Below are 20919 nucleotides of genomic sequence, written 5' to 3'. Positions count from 1 at the left end.
ATATGACATACACAACTCTGTCATACACAGTAGATGTTAATATGCTACACATGGCATATTCAGACACACGCTGTAAGGTCACACTCCAGTATCCCAAATGTCATCCACACAGCACACATAATATACCTGAGGGGTAGAGGCCTATCATGGGCAGTGCGACACTCTCCAACACGTAACACATTCATGTTAGGCAATGCTCCCTATTGGGCACCTTACAAACCCATGTAACAAGTGGCTGTGAAATGGTACTGCAGTTCCTGTACAGCATGGTATGTGCCGGCCTGGCACACATTAGTAGCCTTGAGTGACAACATGATGCTGCATGATGATGGCTCATGGTACTACACCCCATCCAGTTACAGTGACCACAGTACCACACATAGCATTAACTGCTATGCACCTCAATGTTGTGTGGTTGCAAAGATATGCACCAATACACTTTATGCATAGCAATCACTATTTGTACAAAGTGACACACATATATGTCATGTAATGCTATTGAGTGTATAGGTCACATGACACACACTGTGTATGTGTGAAGTTTAATGTTGCAGTTGTGTTGTAGCATGCCATGTCATGGCTAGCACTGGCATGTCCACAATATGTCATACACTCACCATAACCACTGTAAAATGGCTATGTAGAGCAATGGTATTCCATCAGGTATACATGCACCACTCATCCTGTGTGTATACATAGCATGCATGTGCTAAACCTGTGTCCAGTCATCTGCTAAACACACAGATGCATTAATCAGAAATGGATATCTATGTGACACACAAATACACATCCAGCCATGGTATGTATACCTGTGAGTGATGCTGCACAAGACATTGCAGAGCTTTTAAGACTTGCACAGCAATGTTGTGTCCATGCACACACTGCGTTCCAGGGTGAGGCTGATCACTGAACAACAACACACATGCATCAAAGCCATGTATACTGTTATTAGCAAGGGCTGTCTACACATGCACTGCATGCTGTTGAGCAACACACGTCCTGCCTGCTGACACGTGTCATATAACCGTTTGCCTTGTGATACTGTACCCCCACCATCACCCGCTATTGAGTATGCTCTGGATTGCTGGTGGTGTGTGCGTGTGTGTGTGTGTGTGTGTGTGTGTGTCTGTTTTAGAGAGGAGTGCATTTGTCTGCATGTGTGCATGTGTTCATGTGTGCATGTGTTCATGTGTGCATGTGTGCATGTGTGCATGTGTTCATGTGTTCATGTGTGCATGTGTGCATGTGTGCCAACATCATGTACAGGTCTTAAAGTGTGTTTCCTGTCTTCTTCTCACAGGTGCTGACTTTGGGCTGGTTCAATGCAGCAGGCAAACCAATGTAACTGAGCAAAATAGTGATGATGATGATAGGTGTGTTGAGGCACAGGCATGTTTGCCAGAGTCTGTCGTTGGGTCACCAATTGACAGTACACAAGTGTCCACACCATCCTTGCACACAGTCATACTGCCAATACATCCATCACCAATGCCCTTAGCTGAGGGACAGCATACAGCCAACATTGGCCAAGACAGTGTGGTATTCACAGCACATGCATCCCAACACAGCAGCCATACCCAGATGTCTGGAAGGATACCACATAGGCAGATGTCCAGGGGTTCTCGACGGAGCACTGCTGCTCATCAAGCCACTGGCAGACGTGCCACAGGTCTGACAACATCACGCATGTTCCAGGCTGTCATGGAGGCACAGGCATGTATGGAATGGTACACCAGACAGGGACTAAGGGCATAGAGGGCACACAACACCACCGTAATTGACAGTATCCATGACCTAGCAGGTGCCATCCATCATTGCACTGAGGTCACAGATAGACGTTGGTGAGAGACATTAGATGTACTCTGCAATGTCATGTCCATGTGTCAGGACAGTGCGGGACAGTTGAGTCGTCGACGTGGACGTATGCCAGCAACATCAGCAGCTGGCAGTCACCACGGACGTCCCACAAGACACAGCCGCTCCTGTAGTGCCAGTACCAGCCCCAGCACTGTAGGGGGTGGGCGGTCGATAGAACGTCCTAGAAGACCATGTACACGTGGCTCTGGACAGTCCCAGTAGGGTCCTGGGTCCAGTGTACATCCATCTACCTCTGGGGATAGTACCCAGTCTGGCTTAGCACCTGATAGTGTCAGTGGCACCCCTGCCAGGCACAGGTACTGTATCTGTGGCCAGAGACGGTCATCTGTAAAGCCTGGCAGGTACAGTCTGTGGCTGTCCCACAAATACCCGTATATGGCAGCCACATGGTGGAACTGTGTGCATGCAGACACACACACACACACACACACACACACACACACACACACACACACACACACACACACACACACACACACACACACAGGAACCAGACACCAAGGGCTAACACATATCCGCACACATTACATCAACATTGGTCCATAGTACTACTCTTGCCCCTGACACACACACACACACACACACACACACACACACACACACACACACACACACACACACACACACACACACACACACACACACACACATGTCAATTGGATGGCTCAATGTAGACCTCTGGCAAACCAACAACACACCCTGTGCATATGATGAAACCTGTGCCACCTCCTGTCATCTGTAACATCGATGCAGGAACAGGCTACCATGGTGCTGATGTACAGGGTGACTTTATAGCAGTACAGCAATGTTACCATGTTGTCAGCAGTAGAGTGTAATGATATGCTTGAAGGTGTAGCTGAGCAGGCATGATGCATTAAAGCTATGAATGTCATTGTAGTATTGTATACACCGGTGTTAGTTAAAATAGTGTATTGTCCGCCCATGTGCCACTTGGCTGATGTGTGTAGTATTGGCAGCATGTATTAGAGAGTGGACAGTATGTGTTGGATGTGTGTAGCACAGATTTGCAGGTGTACATCTGTGAACATGGTGGAGGTGCACTGTCTGCATGTACGTGCATAGTGGACACATGGGCAGGGTGACATGCCCTGTATTACACAGTAACACTACATAGTTTGTATTGGTGGCCAGTATGCATTGTAGTACACACATTTCGGAACCTGACTACACATGCGTGCATGACATGGTTTGACACTGTGCTGTGGGTAATACTGTTACTATCTGTCATTGTTCTGCATTCTGGTAGTATACATAACTTCAACAGCCTGACCATAACCAATCGTTAGATGATGTATTAACAACTGACACAGCTGTAGGACAAACAGCAAAATTTGCATCCTTCAGGTACTATACTATACCAGTAACCAGTGGTATTCACCTGCACCCATTACTCAGACCACTCCTGTCTGGCATATAGCTCTCTTAGGTATGAGCAATCACAGTAGGGATATGTCCGTCCACATCTGGTAATGCATAATTTGGCCTATAATGCATTCTCCAGATGACACACACATCCTCCACAAGGGTACCATACAGACAGATAACTGTTGTCAAACCTATGCTGTAAAACTATTATCCAGACTAAGCATAGTCATCCACCTTTACGGAACATAGTATCCCCACAGTACCACATTGGTAGTAGCCACCAACATGATGAATTGGTACCGATGTGTACATGCAACCAAGTGTTACGTCATCTCTCCTTTAATAATCACATTTCCTAAGATTTTTTGAAATACCTCAGTGGATCACATAAGCAATAAGGGGTTTGCATGCATATCCACAAAGGTTGTTGTACACCTATAATGAATAGCCATCATTGACAGACTTTGCTGTGTTAGAACCGGTCTAACATATACCTCGGCCATAAACCCTCACTCACACAATTCAATAGTAACTGTAATGAGTGTGTGTGACACGGATGACCTAGGCCAGGGATCACTGCAGTGGCTGGCCTTGTCACAAGCATACAGATGTGACCTAGTGTCTAGGAAGCAGCAGCACAGTCTGGCAAAGTTGACAGTTGTGTCCTTGGAGACAGCAGGGTTCACACACATGCAATAACTGAGGTAACATGTACGTATATGTATTTGCCACACAGCTACCTCACATGTGCAATGCATACTGACATGTTATACAGTAGCAAAAGCAAAACCCACTACACTTTGACCAACATTGCCACACACATAGAGCATACCTAACTACTTCATGATACTAGAGCAGTACGCATTAACAAGGTGTGCTATACAGATTACTGGGATGTCTCTTTTCCACAGGTATTTTTGTAAGATGGTGACATCATCGAACTTGACAAAGATTAGTATACCACTTGTAAGGTGTTCTGCTACTCTACGAAAAGGTTTCTCCTCTCCAAGGTTATTACACACAAAAACACACTTGTCATGTGCAGGATTCAAACCCCTGTCTAACTGGTTTATGATACTACAGGAGTACATATTTACACAACACACTACACACATTACTGTGTGCTCTCTTTTCCACAGGTATGTTTGAAGGATGTTGACATCATCAGACCTGACAAAGATTGGTATAACACTTTTAAGGTGTATGAGTACTCTCCAAAAAGGTTGCTCCTCTCCAAGGAGATCACACACAAACAGACACACTTGTCAAGTGCAGGATTTAAACCCCTACTTAACTGGTTTATGATACTACAGGAGTACGCATTTACACGACACACTATACACATTACTGTGAGTTCGCTCTTCCACAGGTATGTTTGAAGGATGGTGACATCATCAGACCTGACAAAGATTGGTATAACACTTTTAAGGTGTATGAGTACTCTCCAAAAAGGTTGCTCCTCTCCAAGGAGATCACACACAAACACACTTGTGAAGTGCAGGATTCAAACCCCTACCTAACTGGTTTATGATACTACAGGAGTACACATTTACACAACACACTATACACATTACTGTGAGTTATACTTTCCACAGGTATATTTGTAGGTTGGTGACATCATCAGACTAGACAAAGTGAGTTACGTTAGGTGACGTTGGGTGGGCTACATAGAAGGAGTGTCTAAACACTTTGGCCATGTGATCATCACAGCAGAGTGCACTATCTAACTGTGTGCCCAGGGCCTTCATGACTTTCTCCATACATACTGGAGTACCACCTATGTGGTAATTTGTTTGCACTTTGTTTTAGCCAAAGAAGATGTCTATGCATTCTTTGCCATTCTTCTTGGGGCATTGTTTTGACACCAGGTATCTGTCTCAGTAAGCCCCTTCTGGAGGATGTGTGTGTCAGCCATAGAGTCGATTATGGACCACAGTTAGCAGTAATCTGCAAACCTGTTCAGCCATACTCCTCCCATGCTTGCCTGTACATCTGAACAGTGTTTACTGAACAGGTGGGGTTCCAGGGCCAGGACCTGTGGGATGCCATTTGTGACTGTCTTAGAGTCGGACATGGCACCTGCAACTCTGAACATGTGTGTTGGATCTGTGAGCCGCTTGGCAACACATCCTGTGACATAGCTGTTGATGTTCAGGGCTGGTAAGCGTGTTCATGATGACAGAGTGGGGAATGGTGTAAAAAGTCCTTAGTGAGGTCCAGGTGGGCTGTGTGGACTACTTTCACCTCCATCTATGTCCTTGGTAACTGTTTGTTGTAAGTCAAATATGTTTGGGAGGCAGTGTCTGCCTTTAACAAGGCGGGGTTGTGTAGAATCCAGTGTCTGGAGGTCCCCAATGTCACTGTTTATGGGTTCCATGACATTTTGCTCAATAGCTTTGTAGACCAGGCTGAGTAGATATATAGGGCAATGGTTTCCAGGTTCTGTTGTGGCACCCTTTTTGTGTGGCTGGATGACTGTTGGTGTATGCCATTCTTTGGGTACATACACTGTGGTACGATTGAGTCTGGCCAGTGAATGTAGGTGAGGGTGTGGTTCCTTTTGTGCCTAGTGTAAGACACAGCCTGGGACACCATCCAGTCCCACTGATGCAGTGTTCTTGGCTTTGGAGAGGGCTGTCCTTACCTGCATGTCCATGACGTCTGGGGCTCTGCATCCTTTTGCGATGGACACAGGCCCTTTTGGGGGTGATGGGAGGAAATTTGCACTGAACTTGTCCCCTAGGATGTGGACAATGAAAGTTGGTTCAGTTTATTCCTTGCCATTTGTCAGTAGCTGATAGCATATTTGGAAGTTGACACCTACATGTGTGGTATATCCACTGCAGGCTTTGTGGTTGTCATTCTTACAGTCCTTGGCAATTTGTCTTTTGAAAGTGCCCTTGAATTATTTTATGAGTGATCATTGCTTCTTCCTAATAATCCTCAGTGATGCCTTTCCTTTAGTGATGTTGGCTCTATCAGGTGTTAGTTTCCTCCTTCTGTTGTCTAGCTTGTTTATGGGCAATGGCCACCAGATTGTTTTCTTATTTTTGGAGAAGTGCATCATGGTTTTAGTTGTGATGTCTCGATCCATGCATCCCTGTAGATGCTCATAGGATTCACTTGTAACTGATTCGACAGATTGTATACCGTTATCCTACAGCAAGAGGTCTTTGGAACTTTCCACTTTGGTCTTGGGATGTGTGCAGTTTGCTTTTAAAAATGTCTTCACGGTGGTTTCATTGACTGGGTGAGGGGGCGGGATGTGGATGTCCAGTGTGATTACTTTATGATCTGATATTACCAGCGGGGCCTTTATCTCTCTTGTGGAACACTGGTACCCCATGTTGGTGATGATCATGTCCAGTATGGTGTCACCTCTAGTGGGCATGATGACCAGCTGTTCCAGGGTGTTAGAGCTTTTAAACTCTAGGAAATATTGGCCAAAGGACATTGTACACAAGTAATTCTCACACTCACTGTTTGGGTAGTTGTAATCACCTCATATAATGGTGTTTGATAGGACCTCTATATTTTTCACTGTTCTCAGGAATACTGAGTGAGGTTCCTGTGACAAGGTAGGTGATCTGTAGCAGGCCACAATCTGATGAGCATCTTTGCCCAATGTTAGTTGCACTTGCATGGTCTCCAAGGCCTCATGCTGTGCCACTGACCTGAAGGTGTGGGTATCCATGTGGTAAATGGGTACACCCCTTCCTTTTGTATTTCACTCATGGTTTTGGGTCTGGAGGTCAGGGGGATTGTGAGTGTTTTACATGGAGCATGTCCAACAGCTCTGTGTTTGACATAGCTTTGTATGTTTGGCAGTGAACACATCTGAGTAGGTGATATGCAAAGGCGTACAGATGGAGCTTTTAGAGATGATCTGTGTATGGCATGTATTTCTGGCCACTAATGCTCTTTCTGAGGTATTGCTGCAGACTTTACAGTTGTAGTTGTCTTGTGAGGTACATAGCAAAAGTGGCATTATACTTTATTATAGTTCTAGTGAGTGATGAGTAGTGGGGAACAATGTCCTCTTCTATCCTGCATGAGACACATTTTGTGATAAGGTGTGCCACATAGCAGGGTTTCCTGACTACTGTGGGGTTGTGATTATCACACTTGTGTCCAGTGTACACCTCTGACCCAAGGTCCCTTGTCACACTTTCAGTGTTAAGTATACTACCGCCTATGTTGTAGTACTTAGCTAAAGAGGTTTGAACAAAGGGGATGACAATGCACCTTTTGCCATTGAGCTAGAGCCCATGGTTATGACAACAGCCATCTGTCTCAGTGAGGTCCTTTTGTAGGATGTCCCCATCTTTAGTGTTTACAATTATGGCTCCTAGTTTGCAGTCCTCTGGTAACTTCTGTACAAACAGACCTTCCATGTTAAAGTTTACTTCAGGGAAGTAGATACTAAATAGGACTAGACACAGGAATGAACCTTGTGGTACTGCACTCATCACTGGCCAAAAGTCATACTTGGAGTCTGCTACTTTCACACTGTGTGTTCTGACAGTAAGCCTGTTGGCAACCCATCTTGTGACATAGCAATTTATACCTAGTTTAGTGGGTTTATCTATATTTCCAGAGTGTGGGGTGGGGTTGTAAGCTGTGGCAGGATCAATACAGGCTGTGTGAACCAACTTACCCTTGTCAACGGTTCTGCTGACTGCTGCAATGTCATCTATCAGGTTTAGGTGACATGATCTGCATTTTACATACCCAACATGGTTGTGGTCCAGGGTTTGGGGATTGCAAATGTAATTGTTTATATGTTGTATGATGATACATTCCATGGCCTTGAAGAGCAGGCTCGTCAGGCTGATGGGGCACTAGTTCCTGGGGTCCATGGTGTCTCCACCCTTGTGTAGTGGGATAACCGTCACTGTGCACCATTCAACAGGCACAAAGCATGAGGTGAGGCTATGACTGTACATGGTACATCAGTGTGGTGCCTGTTAGTTCTGTGGTTTGTGTGGAACACAGCCTGTGAAGTTATCTGGTCCCATGGCTGCTGTGATACTGTCTTTGGAGAGTGTTTTTTACCTGTGCAGCCGTGATGACAGCAACCTTGCAGTCTTCCATTATAGAGGTGTGCTCTTTCATGGGTGAGAGGGGGGTAGAGTTAACAGTGATCCTATCTGCCAGGATGTTGGCAATATCAGTTAGGTCTGTATATTTAGCGCCATTGAGCTGTAACTCCGTACAGATCTGAGTGTAGCCATGACATGGACCTGCCTGTTGGGCAGAGATCTCCTGAGTAGACAGTATGCAACAGAGTACAGACTGGGCTACATTCAGTCTTGTTGCATGGGGCAACTGTCTGAGGCCAGTAATCCTCTTGTTAGCGTACTTCAGTGGTCTTTCTGGCTGTTGAACATGCCTAGTCTGATTCATCACAAGTGTGTTGTGGTACTTTCTGATGGGTCTGATGACTGATGAGTACTGGGAACCTCCTTTGACCTACATGCACAGACCTTGGCAGTTTATGTGAGCACATAGCATGATTTCCTGACAACTTTGTGAACATGTTTCTGGAAGTAGAGATGTCTATCCACATTTGTCCATAGATCCCTTATTATCACCTTCGTATTTGGCATAAGTGTGTGAGCATGCCCAGTATGACCTTTCAGTGTGATGCTGAATGAAATCCACTACATTTGTTGGAGTGTGTGAGCACGCCCAGTATAGACATTTATACTATATGTGTATGGAAAGTCAAGCTGTATCTTTACAGCAGGGCTAACCTTTGTGTCATAGATCAACAGGGATCAGGCTGTGCCTGCAGGGCTTCCATGAGACACTTTGCATAGACTTATCAACATTTCTACATACAGGGGTACAGCTATTCTTTGTACATTTCTACCCAGGGGCACACTTGATTGTTAATGGGGGTGTACATAGGATGAGGGTTTCACCTGACACTTATACACATTTGCTATGCCTGCACTGCTATGTACCATACACCATTTCAGTCTGTACTGTTGCCTATCATACTGGCTTGAGGCACACTACTGTGCTACAGATCCTAGCGTCCAATGTCACATATATTAGATTGTGACTTCATAGCCTACACAACCCACATCACACCACCTGGCCTGATGTTCTCTGTCTGCATAGGCCTGTGGGGGAGGTTACCCATATGCCTCTTTAGGGACATGATACAGCATTTCTTTGTGTTTGCATTACTGTACAACTGTCCTGCTGTGAATGCGCCACTGCAATGCTATCATGGCTTAGTGGTTCAGTACTGTGAGTATAGTGCACAGTATCCTGGGTTCGAGCCCTGTCACTGCTTTTTATTTTCATGCTGGCCAGAGCAGATTGCTTAAGGAACAATAAAGCAAATGTGAGCATGTTTACCTGACTTTGCTCAACTTTGCACGACTTTGGCCAACCTTGGCCAACATTGCTCAACGTTGCCCAACATTTCGCTAGTTAGCACGGTCAATTTTGTTTACATATACTAAATATTGTTAGATGCTGCTTAGCACTGCTTTATATTGCTTAAAACATAGCAATCATGCCTCCGGTGGTGCTGCAGGGCTGCCTATGTCAGATGCACATACTACACTCCCTATACATGTTTAGAAACAGGTAGTGTCAAGTTAGGCATCCCTTTTATTTTATGTGTGAGCCGGAGAGAGGTATAATTTCCAGGGTTCCTACTGAGCCAGTGTATGTGCTATGCGTTGCCTCTTTGTCAAGGCCAAGGCATACTCGGCACACCTCCTTCTGCCTACGGGGGCAGGCTCAGGTTGTTCCTTCTCTGAGTCACACTGTGCCTGTGCAGGCCTTGGCAATGGTGGGGGCTGTTTGGCCCTGCCCCATGCTGTTCCTGCTGCAGCTGTTTTTGCAGGATCATATTGTGTAGCATGGCACATACCATGACAATTTGGGTACATGTAGTTGGTGAGTACTGCAAGGCTCCACCGGATGTGTACAGGTACCGGAACCATGACTTGAGCATCCCAAACACACGCTCAATTACATTTCGTGTTTGTGTGTGTGCCTCATTATGGAGTTCTTGTTCAGGTGTGTGTGCATTTCTGATGGGTGTCATCAGCCACGGCTCGAGTGCGTATCCAGCATCCCCCACTAGGTGACTGTCAGGGATGTCCCCATTGGCAAATGTCTGGTACAGCTGCATCAGATGCCAGATATGGGAATCGTGGTAGCTTCCAGGGCAGCCAGCACACACATTCAGTATTATGCCCGGGCATCGCTCATGACCTGGCAGTTGATGGAGTGGAAGCCCTTGCGGTTGATGTAGGCCCTACTACACTCACCGGCTGGTGCTTTGATGTGTATGTGCGTGCAGTCAATTGCACCCACTACCTCAAGGTATTCCACTATTTTCTGGAAGAGAAGCATATTGCTGGCCAATACCTCATGGGAATTGGGGAAATATACATGATCACCGACATGTGCTGACATGGCATTCAGGAACTGGTGCAGTACCCTGGATGCTGATGCCTGTGAAATCCCCATCATATCACCAGTTGGTCTCTGGAAGGTACCTGTTGCTAGTATTCTTAGGCCAACACATACCTTGGTTTTCACTGGGATGGGTTCCCCCCTGTTGGTTCTGTGCGTGAGGCGTGGCCTGCACAGCTCAACAATTTTCTGCAGGAGCTCTCTGTCCACTCTATAGCGCTCCACTATCTCCAGCTCATGTAGCCCCTAGTAGGTTACCCTGGGTCTGTTCAGTCTTCTCTGTCTCCTCACTGTGGGTTGCTCAGCAACATCTGCAATGGCACCACCCTCAGCATCTTGCACATGTTGCCTTATAATAGCAATGGCAGCCCCTAACATTTTTTTGTCTCAGTTAAGCTTTTTAAGTTTTCACTTCTCTTTGTATACTGCAGTGTAGCAGTGTTTCTGAGTAAAACATGGGGGGATGTTGTTTCCAGAATTTTAAGTGCTGGGCTGGGCTAGAGTACTGCCTGTGTAATTGGCTGATTCTGTTTGATTTCACCTGGAAGCTCTGCTAGTTCTCCTTGGTTAACCTCCTACTACTACTTTTCCTTCCTTTTCCCTTTTCTGTTTCCACAGGGGGTGGCGCCACGCAAAGAAGTGCAAACACATGCACACGAGTGCACACATACGTACACAGCCTTACACAGGCTTACACAGGCTTAGGTGGGTGCACATCCATGCACACAGGCTTACACAGCCTTATACAGGCTTACACAGGCACACACATGCGCACACAGGCTTACACGGGTTTACAGGCGCGCATACGCTCGTACACAGTTTAAGCATCTTTGCAAGAAACTTTTGTTGTAGCCACAGCGTACACCTTTGGTTTCTGGGTTTCAGTTCAGACAACTGTAGACACACCTCTTCCAGTCCTGAGTGACTCACAGCAAACACATGCCACTCTGCTCCAATAAGCTTACAGTCTTTGATACATACCCCCCTCATGATGTCACCTGTCTTCTACTCTGATACTCCCCTAATCCTACTCTTGCACTCTAGGGACATGGTTCTCATAGCAGGGAAAATTGGGATTCACTATCCTTATACTCATTTACATAGGATTGCCTACTAATGCTTGGTTACATCTCTCACACTGAGCTTCCCCCCTTAGCAACCACTACTCAGTAGCCATGTTGTCTTCAGCCTGCCATTCACTTGCATGGCAGACATATATTTGTAATAAAATGCCTATTTTTGGCTTTTATTTATTTATTTTTTTGTTTTTTAGAGCGCCGCAAGTTTGCGCGACACTGCGCTATGCTTAAACATCGGGGATAGGGGAAAAAATGTATTAATTTTTTTTTTTGCAACACATATAAATGCCAATGGCCTTATATTTGGCCATTGGCATGCTTCCTCAACTTGATGCATCCTTTATTTGGAGCTGTCATTGCTCCGTTTTGCTATTTGCAGAACGGTACTCATTACTAACCGAGTACATTTCTGCAAATAACACTACTCTTACTTGGACAGGTTAGTGTTTCCTGGATCGCAAATTTACCTCATTTGCATAGCTTTCAGCAGCAAATGAGGTAATTTGCATAAATTAACACTGTCCATGCAAGACTAGTTTTAGGAGCTCTCATGCACACCCCTGCCGGCTGTTCCTGGATCGCTCGGCAGACATATTGGTGTCTGGAGTCTTACACTACTCTTAGACTCCGTGCAAGCCTTCATAAATCTGGCCCAGTGTGTTTTTATAAAATGGTTTGAGTTTCCATATTCACTGCAAGTGTCTTTGGTTGACCTTATTTGCATATTTGTGTAGTGCCATTATTGCAAATAACTGTAATGCATTTGCGAAGTCCCGAACTATGAATACTGGCTTATGTTTGTGAATACCGCATAAATATGCAAACATCAGTCATATAAGTTTGAATTGACTATATTTTTTTAGATGTGGCAAGTGCAACAAAGTAGGTAAAAACAAATAAAAACCTGGTAAGTTGTACCACACCATCTGACTGATTGATTGTCTCTATATAATTTTCAGATCAATAATCAGTTAATGCTATTCTAAATGTATAAACACAGTAAGTGAAACAATTTTGAGACACTTAAATGTAATATAGGGTGTTTGTGTAATATTATACTTCATCACATTATAAGTAAATAATAATTCGTAAGTAGACTGCATCCACAACCCATTTTTTCAGTCTTGTACATGGGTCAGGGTGTCACTTCAACAATGACAATCATCTAGAGCCAAGGTTTACACTGCTTGGTGGTTAGCCTTGCTGTGTTAGTTCTATCACACCACAAAGTTGCATGCATGCTAACACCTCTGGTCAATTTAGAGTGCCAGAACACCCAGAGGAAACTTATGCAAACACAGAGAGGACATGCAGATTCCACAAAGAAAGCACCCCAGCCATGAATCAAACCGGCGCACCTGTTGCTGCGAGGTAACAATGCTATCCACTGTACGACTGTGCCACTTACAAAAATGAAAGAAAATTTCATGAGTTTTTGGCCTTAGGGGTAGATATAGGGTGGGTGATTTTGATATGTGTCCATGCTCCAAACATGTAGGGTATGTGTGAAAATGAACAAGCGCCACTGCGAGCAGGTGCTGTTAACAGCAGCCACTGCCAGTTTGAGACAAGGATCAGGATATTGACATTTACTCTGAGAGCTAAAACTAATTGAAACATATGCATAGGTTCCATGCCAAAGCACAAGGCATGTGAAGCCATGAATAAACATGTTGCATGCATCATGATAGAAAGAGGCTTTTCTGGAAAAGTAGGAATGGATTAGAAGAGAGTACAAAATCACACGGTAGAAGGAGATCATTTTCTTCTTGTGTAGTATAAGTGAAACATCTCCATGATTTACTTATTGAATGGGAAACAGGGATGTCACCCCATCAAAAACACAAATTCTTTGAGTGCAAGTACATTTATGTGGTGAGTTTACAACAATGTAGAAGGTCAGGAATTCACAACTTCTATCATAATAATCAGTGTTCCATAATTTCTCTCACTTGACTGATTCAAATCTGGCAGACGTGGCAAGTATTATTCAACTAGTGAGTGAAAAATCTTCAAAATGACAACACAGGCTTAAATGACTGATTTTCGTCCCTAGTACAATGGTTATTGTAACAGAGCAATGTCTTCTTTTCTTAAACAGCACATATAACATTTACCGTAAAAATGTCCGCTGAAAGTGTGAAAACTGTAATAGTGAATCAATAGAACTGTGCAACATAAAGTGCAAAAGACAGGGATGCAAATTAACTTTCAGATTATGGTATATTTGTGCTTTCCATTTTCTGTGAGCACAATGATTCTGAGTTAATGTAACTTTGGAATCAGTACATTCTAGTAGCAGAAGTGTGAGGTCACAGTTGATCATATCATGGGGTACAGGGAAAGGTGTAGTTTCCCCTGCACAAATACTTGAAAGTTGTAACAGTGAATTTTGCAATTCACTAGTTTTCTGTTTGATCCTCTCCTGCCTAGTGACTCCAGTACCAGTTCTGTTAATCAAACATGGGCTGCCTACAGTGCAGCTAGAGATTTAGCCATGGAAATCATGGGCCCAGGTTTGACAGGATTGATAAATCATAAATCATAAATTATACTCTCTAATATTTCTTTCCATATCTGCTAAGGAAATGCTATCTATTTGATGCAGGTTGGCTTAAAATGCATCTATAAAACTAATGACATCACAAGCCAACAGCTTCATGTAAGACTTCATATTAACCATGTGGTATACTAGCAATGTGAGGGACAAATTGTTTGAATATTGCCTTTTAATTATTTTATGGACACACTATTTGCTGAGAAATGATAAACATAATTTATGTGACTTAGCATTCTGGTATCCATTTCAGGCCACTTGTGTAATTTGAAACTGGTTCATTACATGATCTCTGAAGAACTCTCCAGGTACCAGAAATTGCGTTTCATTTATTCGATTTGGTGAGGGTACCAGCTCTTCGATGACTTACCAGTATATGTGTAACTGTTTTTAGTCGATGAGTAATATTGTGAGATTCCTTAGATAATGATCTCTTCCTGCTAGATATACAAAAAATGGTTTTATCTTTTATCATAGGGATGGAACCTTCTGCTGTTGGAACACTGGAACAGAGATCTATTGCAATGACTAAAACACCTGGAACTAAGAGTGATTATCCTTCATGTTCTGGAAGAGATATTGTATATTTCATTTGTTGCTCCTCAAATTAGATGCCTCCAAAAAGTATGGAAGTTCAAGCACTCAATCAGATATTTGTTGCAATGAATAAAATGTGAGTAACTAAAACTGCTGATGTTTCATGTTCTGGTAGATATGTTGTATATTTTATTATGTCTGTGCATGGATTAGATGCATACAAAAAATAAAGAAGTCCAAGACACACACATTTCATTCCGTGGAAATGCCATTCTTGTGCATTTGAACTTGTCAGGCAAAAGTGTGAACCACAACTGTATTTACATTGTTGGATTAAATCACAGCTGTCAGGATGATAGCTTTCCAAAAAAATGAGTCAATAAACAACAACATTGAGGCTGCACTGCCAGTACTTTCCAAAATTGAAATTTGTTTTAAAAGGACAATGCCAGTTTCACCAGAACCATACTGGGACAATGTTTATCTATTAAATATTTCTTTACTTGCCTAGTCAAATGAAATATGTCAACGTTTTCAGTCTTATATTTCTTCTGAGGGTATGAATGTATTCATTTCAATGTAATAGGGCAAAGTATGAATAGTTAAGTAACAGACTAAGTACCTAAACAAATAAATACATCACAAATTCCTCCTGAAAATTCAGGCTTTGCCCTTGTGGTTAAACTAGACTATTAAGAGATCCAGCTTTATCCATGGTTAACAATGGCATACAGAACTGTGACCTTACCATGTAAAAACTCACCTGACCTACTTACTGCTAATTACCTTGAGTAATAAATGAATTAATCGATGCTGTGGTGGTGGTGCTGCGGTAGCGTTGTCGTCTCACAGTTAGGCATTGCCCGTTCGATTCTCAGTTAGAGCGTCTTCTGTGTGGCGACATGCATGAACGGGCGTTCCTTCATTGAAGGTTGTGCATTAGGCCCGGCAAGCCAGCACGTAAAACTCTACTGCCAATCATTAGCGGACCGGAAAAGCCGAAAGACACAAACAAATAAATGAATTAATCTACAGTACAGCAGATTAAGGTTTGGATTATTGGCCATGCAACTATATTTATTGCTACCCCTTGCACCCTTGCAGCAGAACGGGAATTTTCAGTGCAAACCCCCAAATGGTTTAAATACTATGGAATTGCATGCAGAAAGAGTCAAAAACAGAGATATGAGGCTATTGGGAAGTGGACTTTAAGGAACTGAGACATACAGTCAAGCAAAACATGTCAGAGTAGAGAGAAGTAAAAACAGTAGAAGAGAATGGGGGGGGCATATTAAGTCAACAGTAGGAGGGACAAGCAAAAGTGATATGAGGAAAAAGGGGAAAGCCACTAGAAGGAAAAAAAGATGACGGGTAGAAAATGAGGCAACACTACCAGGAGCATGGATAAAAAGGTCATTTAAGTAAGCCAAGCGAGAAGGATACATTTGGGGGGGGATGGTACAGGAAGAAAGATAAGGGGTGCCAAGGCAAACTTGGAGAAACAAATAACCAGACAAAACCAAGGGAAGCAAACAAGTGTATTAGTGTACTGCAGAATAAGAAAAAGGCCTGGCAAAAACAGGCAGCATTAGAAAATGGTGAGAACAAATACACGGAAGTCAAGCAGGTATATTAAATTAATTACCTGCTTCCATATTAGCAGCAGAAATTAAGGGAAGATTACCATGATGAGAAGATGTATGGCACTTCTGGGTAAAAAGTGTTAAGATGTACAGATGCCAAAACATGTGCAGATGCCAAAATAAGAAGTAGATTATGATTTGGAAAATCTGAAGAGTTGCAAGGATTATAGAGAAAATGAACTACCTCCTATAGCCTTAAAGTGATTGGCCATAATCTTTGAAAACAAATGTCAGACCAGCTTTGTCTGTCAAGGGTAGAAAGGCTGGTTCTACTTGATTTAGACCCCAGGGCAATAGAAATGAACTAAGAGCCTGGGCAATTTCAGACTTCTTAATCTTACATTCATATTTTGAGTTGTTTTAGAAAAATATGGACTTAAGTGGATACTTGTCAACATGTAGCCATTTTTATGTGCTACATAAGCATCAACATAGATGCATGGCCAATAGAGTTTGAATTCTAAAATTTTATAAAGAGATAACAGCTAAGTTTACTGGATTGCAGTAGATATGATCTTTGCCAGCTTCAGCAAGGCCTGTGATGACCACACAAAAGGCCAGACGAGAAACTAAGAATAAAAGTGAGATGAAGAGCAGTGAGGCAGACATGAAACTGGTTCGGAGGATAGTAGCCAGAGGAATGGTCATTAGTGGGGTGGGGAATGAAGTCCAAGTACACAGTTATGTAAAGCACTCTACAGCAATTGCCATTTCTATTTAATTTCTATTTGGTATATTTGTTGCTTACACAGCAAGGGTACTGAAGGCAAGCTGAACCTTTCTATAAATGAGTACAGTATAGAAATAGTTGCAGCAGTTAAGTGTAAAAGCCTAAGGAGAACACTATGAACACAGAAGGGTAGACAAATCAATGGCTGCTAGGGTACAACACAGAGCACAGCAGAGTCTTGTACTTAGAGCACAACATGTGGACTACAAGCTGTAGAGGATCAAACTGAAAATCACAAAGTTAGATAAAAGCTAACATGAAGAATTACTAATAGTACTAAGAACTAGCAAGATCCAAGAAGAAACGGATGTGGCTGTCTACAGCCAGACAAACTGGTTCTAAGGAATTGATAACCACCTTGCTTATAGAACCTTGCTCACATTTGATTTTTTTGCACTGACAGTTCCTATTTGACACACTAGCTATAATAATATGGGTCTATATTAAAATAGCAAAACCTCACTTACATGAATACTTAAACGCCAACACATAAATAGCCAACCACGGAAACACCAAACGTCCTGAAACGCGAAATTCGAAATATCGAATTGTCATAGTTGGTCCTTATCCGGTAAAGCTCCCTAACGTAAATGTGCAATAGTTACGGACCTTAGGGTTAGGGTGATGGTTAAGGTAAGTGCATACATAGTAATACATGCAACCTTTACTTTAGGGTTAGAAGTAGGGTTATGTTAAGTGTATGTATAGTAATATAGTTGTATAGCTGGATGTATATGTAAATTATACTTTTCCCATAGTTGGCTGTTATTTGTTTATAATTAGATACATTTGTGTGTAGTGAATGTTTGATTTGGATATGGGATATATGGGTGAAGTGTAGATATGAGGAAGTGTGGATTATTTATTTTGTTTGGGTAGGTAGTACATAGCGGGCGGCGGGGTTGGTCAACTATGGCAATTTCTTTATTTCGAATTTCATGCTTCAGGACGTTCAGTGTTTTCGCAGTTAGCTATTTATGTGTTGGCATTTAGGTATTCGTGTAAGTGAGGTTTTGGTATTTTAATATAGACCCAATAATATAACCATGGATGAACAGTATGACTTTTGATGAGCTTTGGCTTTAATTTAGATGGATGTATTATGCAATGTGCCCACTGGATTAAAATTTTGCTAGAAAACCAGCTAAAGTGAATTGGTAAATGCGATATGCACAATGTGATCTTCATAGATTAGGAAGTAAGTAACAACTGCTAGCTGGAGCAAGATATGGGAATAACTATTTCTTTTGTGCATACTATTTAGGCAGCTTAGTCTACTAAATATGAAACAGGTTTCCAGATGTTAAGGCCTTTGCAGGGGAATTCCAAAAATAAGAAATAAGCAATTTAAGGGAAAGATAGATGCCTAATGCCTATCTGACTATAGCCCAAAGAGCGATACAGCTTACTTATGTTACTGCACATAACAGTAAGATTAAAACAAATATTGTGAAATGGTTATGGGTTCAAAACTCAGCACTTATTCAAGCATTGTCAACAACAGTACATAGAGGATTGTGTGACTGTAGAAACCTGTGGTTGGGTATTAGTCCTACAGTAATGAGAGTATCTTCTCCTGGGACGGCCGCAGTTCCAACATAAACAATTATAGTACCTCTTTGTCTAATATTATTTATGAGTTAAAAGTAGTCTAAACAGGTTATCTGACAACAGGAGCACTATACACATAGTTCAGTATGTGTCTTCTAACACACTTATTCTCTGTTCATGCTAGTATTGATTAACTTAAAGTTTCATACATCATACAGTTCCAACAAGGCTCCGCTTGTTAATTGGTTCTTTCATTGACTGTAGCAGTTTAAAAAGTTGAAACTTGTCTGAGTGCTGCAGGCTTGAGGTACCCCTCCTTTTGTCTAACATGCAGAAACCTGAAGTAGGTGGAGAGGGCTCAGCCCTCCCATATGGTGGTTATGGGAGGTTATGCTTGACACAGAAAACACTTTCTTTAAGTTTCAGTTATTTTTTTGGGAACTGCTCTTTTGTGCTTTTTCTGTACCAAATTACTTTCACTAAGACTATTTTATAGAATAGTCATTCACCTAGCTGCAAATCACCTAGCTAGCATGTGCTAAGTTAAGCCTCTCAGTTAGTTTTCAAAGTATCCATCTATAGAGCAACTACTAGACCTACCTATACGCCAATAATAATTATGATGGAATTAACTCAGACTACCAAAACCACCTTAAAACAAATTGAAGCAAGAGTTTTCAAGTTGTGTGGTGCTCATTATATATTTGAACTAATAGGCTAACAAGAAAGTAGTTGAGTTGAATATGAGTTTTCGCAATCCTGTAATATTAGATGCAATGTGATATTCACTATTATATAATTACGGCTGATTCTGATTCAAAAATGCGGATGCTGATTGGACATCCCACTCAGCTTGCCCATTATAAACTGACCATATACCATAGGTTCATAGGTTCATAGGTGTTTACTAGGCTAATGACCACAAGGGCCTTTTTAAGCCTAGCCATGCATCCCAAACTCTGACAAGTTCTGATAACCTTGAAAAGTATAATCATGGGCCTGGGAGATGAAACATGTACAGGTTACCTGTGTCCATTGGAGACGTAGGTGCCAAACCAGGGATGAATTTCTGGTTTCCCATCCAGTTGTCCAAGTTGCACTTGAAGTGGGTTATGGAGGAACTCTGCTTCACATGGATGGGGAGCCTGTTCCATAAATGGGGTAGTCTCTGGGTACATACTTATCTCTCCAGCAGGTCCTATTTATATCACAGGCAAGGTTTAAGTCTATAGAATAGGTAATTCTGGTGCTGTTTCTTTTGTGGATATGCAGGAGGTCCATCAAAGTGGGGTCTGGCAATGCCCTGTATGCCAGGCATAGATCTCCCCTTAAAAGCCTGTAGGAGACAGAATGCAGGGATAGGGGCTTGAGGCGGTCTGCATAGGACATATTACTTATGCCTTGTAATCTTTTAGTGAGGAACCTCTGCAGACGTTCCAGTTGTTGGATATGCCTGGTTAGGTACATACCAAAGGGGCCATCGTACTCAACTGATAAGCCCAATGAATGCCAAATATAGTGGAACAATGACTTCCTTGGACTTAAATGCCATACCTTTGTTATAAGTTGGGCAAGTTAGAATGATTTCCTCACCACTGTAGACATGTGATGATCAAAGTCTAGATTACTATCTATGTGTGTCCCCAAGTCCCTGACTACTGGGTCAACTCTAAGGGGTGTGTTGTCAATATGATAGTTACCAGGGATGGATGACTTCCCAAAGGATACTATTATGCATTTCTTGGCATTTAGCTTTAGTCCATGTAGCTGATACCACTTGTTTGTCTGTGTCAGCCCCTGCTGGAGAACATTTGTGTCAGTGTGAGATTAAATGACAGCTCCTAATTTGCAATCATTTGCAAATTTAGTCAGCCAGAGACCACTGACATTGGCCTTGACTTCTGAGAAGTAAATTCAAAAAAGGAGGAACTCTGCTTCACATGGATGGGGAGCCTGTTCTTTGAATCAGTCTCCAGAGCCATGGACAAGGGTAAGGTGGTCCACACAGCCTATCTAGACCTTGCCAAGGCCTTTGACACCATCCCCCACTCTGGAATCATAGATAAACTTACTAAGTTGGGTATTAATCCCTATGTCACCCAATGGGTTGCT

This window comes from Protopterus annectens, chromosome 13.part0 (genome assembly GCF_019279795.1).
Source record: "Protopterus annectens isolate FY-2018-M chromosome 13.part0, PAN1.0, whole genome shotgun sequence".
Taxonomy (NCBI): domain Eukaryota; kingdom Metazoa; phylum Chordata; order Ceratodontiformes; family Protopteridae; genus Protopterus; species Protopterus annectens.
The sequence above is the reverse complement of the archived record's forward strand: the minus strand, read 5'-3'. Positions refer to the sequence as shown.